At 42.1% G+C, this 7,971-nt stretch overlaps 1 pseudogene; it reads left to right on the forward strand.

Moving 5' to 3' along the window:
* Positions 1-380: 380 nt before the first annotated feature.
* On the forward strand, positions 381-969 carry LOC102242913 (annotated as a pseudogene).
* Positions 970-7,971: the final 7,002 nt, after the last annotated feature.

Below are 7,971 nucleotides of genomic sequence, written 5' to 3' on the forward strand. Positions count from 1 at the left end.
CGGGTGGGGTCCCTCAGCCTGTCCTGTGCCTTCTTGCAATACAGGACCCCGTGGGGGATGTGGGAGAGCCGGTTTTGGCCTGATCCTGCAGGCCAAGCCAAGGGACCCCACTGGTGCACGAATTTGTGCACCGGGCCTCTAGTGTCTAATAAATAAATTAACTCTAGTGGGTCTGATACCCAACCAAAGTCTGTGCCTGACGCTTTGTACTCAAAATGTCAGAGTTTGGAGTAAGGAAAGGTTTATTTCAAGAAAAGTTGCCAACTGAGAAGATAGGAGACGTAACGGTTCCTCAAATCTATCTTACTTGCTGGACTAGGTTATGGGTTTTTAAATGGTAAAGGGAAACATGGAGCTCCCTTGCGTAGCTCTCCACAGAGATGGCGGCGGCTTCAGTGCCCGACGTTTCGAGAAAGGGTCTCACGTGGATAATTGCAGGGGTCCCACATTGAGAATTTTGGTCTCGATTCAGAGAACAGAAAAAGCCAGTGGTAGCTGAGACAGTAGAGGAGATGAAGAAAGAACCTATCCTGGTGTGTCCACCCTTACGAAGCCGAACATACATGCCACCTGAACATCACCGGAGGCGTTTGGAATCTGACATTGAAGAATTTTTTTTGACTCATCTGCTCCTAGCAATTGGGAGGACATCCCCCTGGAAGATGGTCATCTGAAGTTCAGTTTCTTGTCATGTTTAGCTGATGACTTGGGCCATGCCATGCCTAACTCCAGGCTCCATGAGATGTGCAGGGTCAGAGATGTTCTTGAGTTCTATAATGCACCTGTTCAAGATAGATCTAAATTTGATGAACTTGTGGCCAATATTCTGCCTCCCAATATAAAAATCACTTGGGGCTACTGAGCAATTCAGAAGAGGAATTGAAATTATTGTAATCATCCCCCCGCCCCCAACAAGGAGGTTACCTATCAGACCTTTTGATACTTTGAAATACTATCAGAACTGTTCTCTAAAACCACTTTTTTTGTGGAAGAATGAATTATTTTTTTTTCTCATAACATCATGAATTGACAACAAGATTTTCACATCTGCTGAAACTTTAAAAAATAGAATCAGGTCATTAATAACTTATGAAAACTTTCTTCTCCAGACACTCTAATTAACTTAAGTTTAACATACAAGGCGATGGCGTGTTTCGGAAGTGGTTGTATTCTTCATAGGCAAGAAAACATTTTAATTCTGTCAGTACTCTTAAATCTAAGGTAGTATTATATGCAGAATATATACAATTGAGGAAACAGATTAGATATGTATAAAAGAAACATAAAAGTCTGTGGGGAATATAGAAAGATGTTTCACTGTTTGGTTTACTGCACAACGAGAAATAGTAGAGAATGATTCTGTTCATTCTGAAGTAATCTCTATTGAAATTAAAGTAGATTTCTTGAATTGTGTTGTGTTTTTAATTTTTTAAAGGTGAAATTTGTTTTTCTGCCTTGCCATTTCCTTAGTATAAGTATTATAAATGAAAAAAAGAATATATGCCAATTATTAAGTGCTGTGACTTTTTCTGTAACAAATATACCAGATTCTATAAAAAAGGGGGAGGGGGGAACATGTATGCAGAAGTGCTGGTGGGGCAGGCTTTCATTGAAGGACTTCCGAACTTGGCCATTCATGGTAAAGGGACATCAACACTGGATCTTTCTGGAAAATGTACGCTTGGCTTCGGTAAAGGTCCCAGTGCTCAAGTTCTGGTTATGATCTGTTCCTTCAGTTCCATTGGGGGGTGAGCAGGGATGAGACTTTGGTTCTAGGTGCAGCTGGAGGTCAAAGTTCTCTCATTTGTCCATGCTTCTGCTGCATGCCCCGTGGTCCTGGGCTGCTGTCAGCACCCTATCAAACAGCACAGGACTGTTTTGAGCTGGCTGCAGTTACAGGACTTTTAGACCAACTACACCAGTGATGGCGAACCTATGACACGCGTGTCAGAGGTGACACGCGAACTCATTTTTTTGGTTGATTTTTCTTTGTTAAATGGCATTTAAATATAGAAAATAAATATCAAAAATATAAGTCTTTGTTTTACTATGGTTGCAAATATCAAAAAATTTCTATATGTGACACGGCACCAGAGTTAAGTTAGGGTTTTTCAAAATGCTGGCATGCCGAGCTCAAAAGGTTCGCCATCACTGAACTACACACATCTGCCATGAGAAAGAACGTCTCCGAGATGGAGCTATCTAAATTCCTAAGAAAGATAAAAAAGATATTTTAAACAATTTATATTTTGTTATTGATTCCAGAGAGAGGAAGGGAGAGGGAGAGAGAGAGTTAAAAACATCAATGATGAGAGAGAATCATTGATTGGCTGCCTCCCACCAGGGATCAGGCCTGGCCAACCCTTTTGCGCCTCTGTACTTCCTGTCAGTCTCTATGTGGTCTCCACTCTCTGTCCTTGGCTACCAGGGTTCTCTCCAGCTTGTCTTCAGTTAGATATTCAGGATGATTTTTCTATTTTAGTTGTAATTCTAGTTTGGTCTTTGTAGAATGTTAGTGTAGCTTCCACTTAATCCACTGCCATCTTGGAATTCAGATAAAAATATTCCACTGCCTTAAATTTGCAAAGCATCTCTCTTTCTGTGGCACTACATTGATATCAGCACAGGAATTAATTCAATTTGTTCATTCCCCTCTCTGCTGCTTTCCAAACTGTGCTCATTTGGGTTTGTCATGAATTAAAGAAAAGGGTATAACATTTAAAAAATATTTTTAAATTGATTTTAGAGAGGAAAGGAGAGGGAGAGAGATAGAAACATCAATTAAGAGAAAGAATCATTGATTGGCTGCTTCCTGCACGTCCCCTACTGGGGATTGAACCCACAACCCGGGCATGTGCCCGTGACCTCCTGGTTCAACCACTGATCAACATTGGCTGGGCTAGGGTGTAATATTTTAATGGCGGTTCCATTAATTACCAAAAGAGGAGTTTTGAGGCTCTTACTACAGGAACTTAATTACATTTATAGTCAAGGGCCTGTAGTTCTGCTCCATCTTCATCTCCAGGTATTTTGTTCTTACAGTTGCAATAATATAAAACAGATGCAGTGTGGCCTCTGTGGTTAAAGGGAGGTTGGCAACCTGCCTGCTCAGCTTCTCCTCCATCCTTCTCTGGAGGCTTAGGACACCTCAGGAATATGAGGGACTCAGTTGGAGCCCCCAGTTGAACCCACAATCCCCAGCACACTTTACATATGAGAAACCGGAAGTCCAGAGAGTGTGATGTGTCTTCTTTAAAAAAAAAAAAATTTCACCATGGCCAGTGTGGCTCAGTGGTAGAGGGTTGGTCCATACACCAAAGGATCTTGGGTTCGATTCTTGGTCAAGGGCACATATCTGGGTTGCAGGTTCATTCCCTGGCCCTGTCCAGGGCAAGTGCAGGAGGCAACCAATTGATGTGTCTCTCTCACATTGATTTTTCTCTCTCTTTCTCCCCCCTCCGTCCCTTCCACTTTTTCTAAACATCCATGGAAAAAATATCCTTGGGTGAGGATAACAAAAATAAAAATAAGTATAAATAAATTTACATGTGTTTCCAGATATTACAACTAGCCTGCTTATTCTAGAATTAAAATAGAACTAGCCAGCATATTAGCTCCAACACTTGCCTTTCTTTCAGACAGAATGGTTGGTCACTTTGTTGCTCTGAATGCTTTTGATCCCAGAACCACACCCTGATTTCCTGGAAAAATAGAAAGGCCGGAATGGAATTGTCAAGGCAAACAATGTTCTGCTACCTAGGAAGAGATAATAATAGCACTTAGATACTTAGAATAAGCAGGGTCAGGCCTGGTTCTATACACTTTTCCTGGCAGGGTAGGAGGTGGGTGACATCTTACTAGTATATGTGCTTAAGGCACAGAGAGTGTCAGTACCTTGTCTGTGTCCTGGTTATTCCATTGTAGAGTCAGGCATGAACCCAGGCAGTCTCCCTCAGGGGTCCGACTCTTAATCCCTCTGCTATGGGAATAGCCTTGAAAGTTCCCATCCCACTAGTGACATTCTCTGCTTTTGAAAAAAAATTCTTTTCTCTTTCTTTTTCACTTAGCTTCTGCTGCCTCCTCAAGGAACTGAGTCATTTTTCAACATCCTTCCTGGTCTACTGATACTGTTCACCTCACTCTTTCCAAATCCACCTGCAGACAAAAATTTCAGATGTTGATTGTGATCCTAATTATTCCTCACTTTTGTGCTCATGGGAAACTATTGTGATATAGGTCAACCTTGGGAGCTCAGGTGGGGCTCCTGGGGGCTGCTGTGGAGTCAGAGGCAGAGCCGTGGGAAGGCTATCTCTGGTCCTCAGAGCCCTTGCTGTCTATCACCCACGCCCTCATGCCTGGATGCTATGTCTGCATCTCAGTACTAAGCCCTCCCAACTTGGCCAAATCCAGCTGCAACCCTGCCTAGATCCACCGGTACCTACTAGCAGATACCTACCGGTGCAATACACAGAGCTCCTGTCATCACTCAGGTCGATGCTTTCCCATCTCTGGGGAGCACCTGAGTGTTCAGACAGAAGATAGTCTCTGGAGTCAAGCTGCTTAGATTCAGTGCTGGCCCTATTACTAGCTTGGAGACGTTGAGTAGGTGAATTAATTCTGTGCCTCAATTTTCTTATCAATAAATTGCAAATTGTTATAGTACCCACGTCATTGAGCTTCTGTGAAGAATGAATGAGATAATACATATAAAGCTCTTAAAACAGTGTTGGTTCATAGTGAAGAATTAGTAAATAGTACCATTTATTATGATGAAAGGGTTGGCAGCAGGAGAGAAAAAAAAGTGACCTCCTGTTATCATTTGAGCATATATTTTTAAAATATATATTTTTATTGATTTCAGAGAAGAAGGTAGAGGGAGAGAAAAATGTCAATGATGAAAGAGAATCATTGACTGGCTGGCTCCTGTACAGCCCCCACTGGGGATTTAGCCCACAATCTGGGCATGTGCCCTGACTAGGAATTGAACCAAAACCTCCTGGTTCATAGGTCAATGCTCAACCACTGAGCCACATTGACTGGGCCATTTGAGCATATTTTAAGACTAGAATTCTAGACATTATCTTTCACTACCCTAGTGGAAACCCTTCCATTGTATAATCAAAGGAACACAGGTATCTCAGGCTCAGAATAAAAGCCTTTGTCCAAATATGTCCCTCTATGTGGGGACAAAGTGGAGGCCCAATTTGAAATATTAGCTTCCTGGGAGTTGTCAGATTAACCCACCCCATGACGCTGACTCCACTATGTCTGTTAATCATAGTAGTCTGTGTTATATCACCAAATCATATCTTATTCACTGGTTTCACCTTTACCAGCAGAAAATCCATGTATTACTCCATGGACAGACACTCCCAACTCTGAGCTCAATTTTCTTCCTCATCATATGTCATCACCTTAGGTTCCTGACTTTGTTCTGTCTTGTCTGGGATTCTTCCCTTTTTTTATCTTGCTCTTCCTGCCTTACCCACATTCTTTTCTTTTAAACAAATTTTATTGTGAAAAATGCTACACATAAATTGGTGTTGTGGTGGACACTGGTATGTGTTTCCCGATCCCTTTCAGGAATGAAGAACTCGGTCCCAGCTCCCAGGAGCATGGCCTGCAAAAAGCCCTCAGTCATGAGCCTCCAGTTGTGTGGATGGCCTCAGCTGAAGAGACCTGGTCAAGGTCAAGATCTTCTCCCAAAGTGGGGCTTGCATCCAGTGACTGATCAGCATGGGGAGATTTTATATATATAAAATATATATATATATATATTCACAAAAGACATTTAAAAAATAGTAATAAATAAGCATTCTGGTACCCTCTATCTAGCTAAAAATATAGACTATTTTACCAGTACTTTGAAGCCCACTGCATTGTGTTCCCTTCTCTGTCTGCACCCTTACCCCAGGTAATTGCTATCTGAATATTGTGTCAATCAGTGTTTTGTTTTTTCTTTATATTAAAATAAAAATATATATTTACATTAAACTGAACAATTTATATATTTGCCCTGCTTTTTAAGTTAAGGAATGTACATTTTTAAATATATACAGAGAGGAAGGGAGAGGAAGAGAGAGATAGAAACATCAATGATGAAAGAGAATCATTGATCAGTTGCCTTCTGCAAGCCCTCTACTGGGGATTGAGCCTGCAACCTGGGCATGGGCTGTGACTGGGAATCAAACCACAACCTCCTAGTTCAGTGATGGCGAACCTTTTGAGCTCGGCGTGTCAGCATTTTGAAAAACCCTAACTTAACTCTGGTGCCATGTCACATATAGACATTTTTTGATATTTGCAACCATAGTAAAACAAAGACTTATATTTTTGATATTTATTTTATATATTTAAATGCCATCACTGTCCTAGTTCATAGGTCGATGCTCAACCACTGAGCCACACTGGCTGGGCTGTATTTGTCCTGTTTCTGAGCTTTAAATAAGTGCAACCTCATAATGATGCTTTTGTAATTATCTAGTTATTATTAACAGGAAAGAATTAAAGGGAAGACTAGATAATATAGGCATACCATTTATTTAATTATTATTTTTTAATCCTCACCCGAGGATACTTTTCCATTGATTTTTTAGAGAGAGTGGAAGGTGGAGTGGGGAGGGGGAGAGAGCGAGAGAGAGAGAGAGAGAGAGAAACATCGATGTGAGAGAGACACATCGATTAGTTGCCTCCCACAGGCTCCCCGGCCGGGGCTGGGGATTGAGCCTGCAACCGAGGTACCTGCCCTTGACCGGAATCAAACCTGGGACCTTTCAGTCCATAGGCCAATGCTCTATATACTGAGCAAAACTGGCTAGGGCTAGGCTTGCCATTTATATGGTTTTGCTAATTTAACACTCTCTCCTGCTGATTGGTGGAGGAAGGGACTGGACAAAGGCAGTTTAGATGCATGCCCAGTAAAGTCTGAGTGACGTGGAATGGTGCTTGCCCATCAATCACACCTGGGAGGGAGTCAGTGGCCAGAATGGGTGTAGCCACTTCAAGTACAGGAAACCTGAATATTTAAACTTCTAAACAAAGAAGCGCTCTCTCTCTCTAGGCTCCAGGCAGCAGGCTCTTGGGACTCCTGTTGCAGGGGGCTGTGCTCCCCTATCCCACATGGTTCACAGCCATGTGGGACCCTCATAATAGGCTAACAAAATTTAATTAGCTTGGATGCTGAACTACATCTGGCCTGCAACTTGGAGTGGAAGCTCTGGACACGGGCCTTGCTTTTGGCTCTCCTGCGACCCCTGCTGCACCTTTTCCAGGACTGGCTTAAGGAACATGGGACTGTGGAACCCAAGGAATGTAACTTCACATAAATAAAGCTTTTCCCCACATCTCATTCTCCTGTGGGGGGCCTTCGAGCACTCTTATTTCAGTGGTACCCCAAGAACCTCACTTCCACGAGCGACAGAGGAATTCAATTCTCTGGTAACAATACCATTACACCATCATTTGGTACTCTGGCCTTTCCTTCCACATTATTTTTTTCCAGGTTTGTCCCAAACTTAAAATATATATAGCTTTAGTTAAGCTCCCTCCCTCAACTTTTTTTTTCTTCAAAATAGCATTCCATTGTGTGAATGGTTTAACATTCAGTTACTGATTTTATAGCTGACAGACATTTGGAGTGTTTCCAGTTTTTTTTTCTATTATGAAGAATTTTCCTAGGAATATTCTTGAACCTGAGAATAGAAGTCTTGGGTCATAGGGTATATATATATATATATCCTAAAACTTCTTAGAGAATGCTAACAAGTGAAGCAAATTGATTGTACAAGTTTATACTCCTACCAGGAGTGTTTGTGAATTCCCATTGTTCTACATTCCTCATTCTTGCTAACACCCCCTGATGGGCCCTGCTCTGTGCATGACAGGGGGAAGCTCCCCAACCCCCTGATGGGTCCTGCTCTGTGCATGACAGGGGGCAGCGCCCAACCCACTGATTGGCCCTGCTCTATGAGT

Source organism: Myotis brandtii, unplaced genomic scaffold (assembly GCF_000412655.1).
Source record: "Myotis brandtii unplaced genomic scaffold, ASM41265v1 scaffold529, whole genome shotgun sequence".
In the NCBI taxonomy this organism is placed as follows: Eukaryota; Metazoa; Chordata; class Mammalia; order Chiroptera; family Vespertilionidae; genus Myotis; species Myotis brandtii.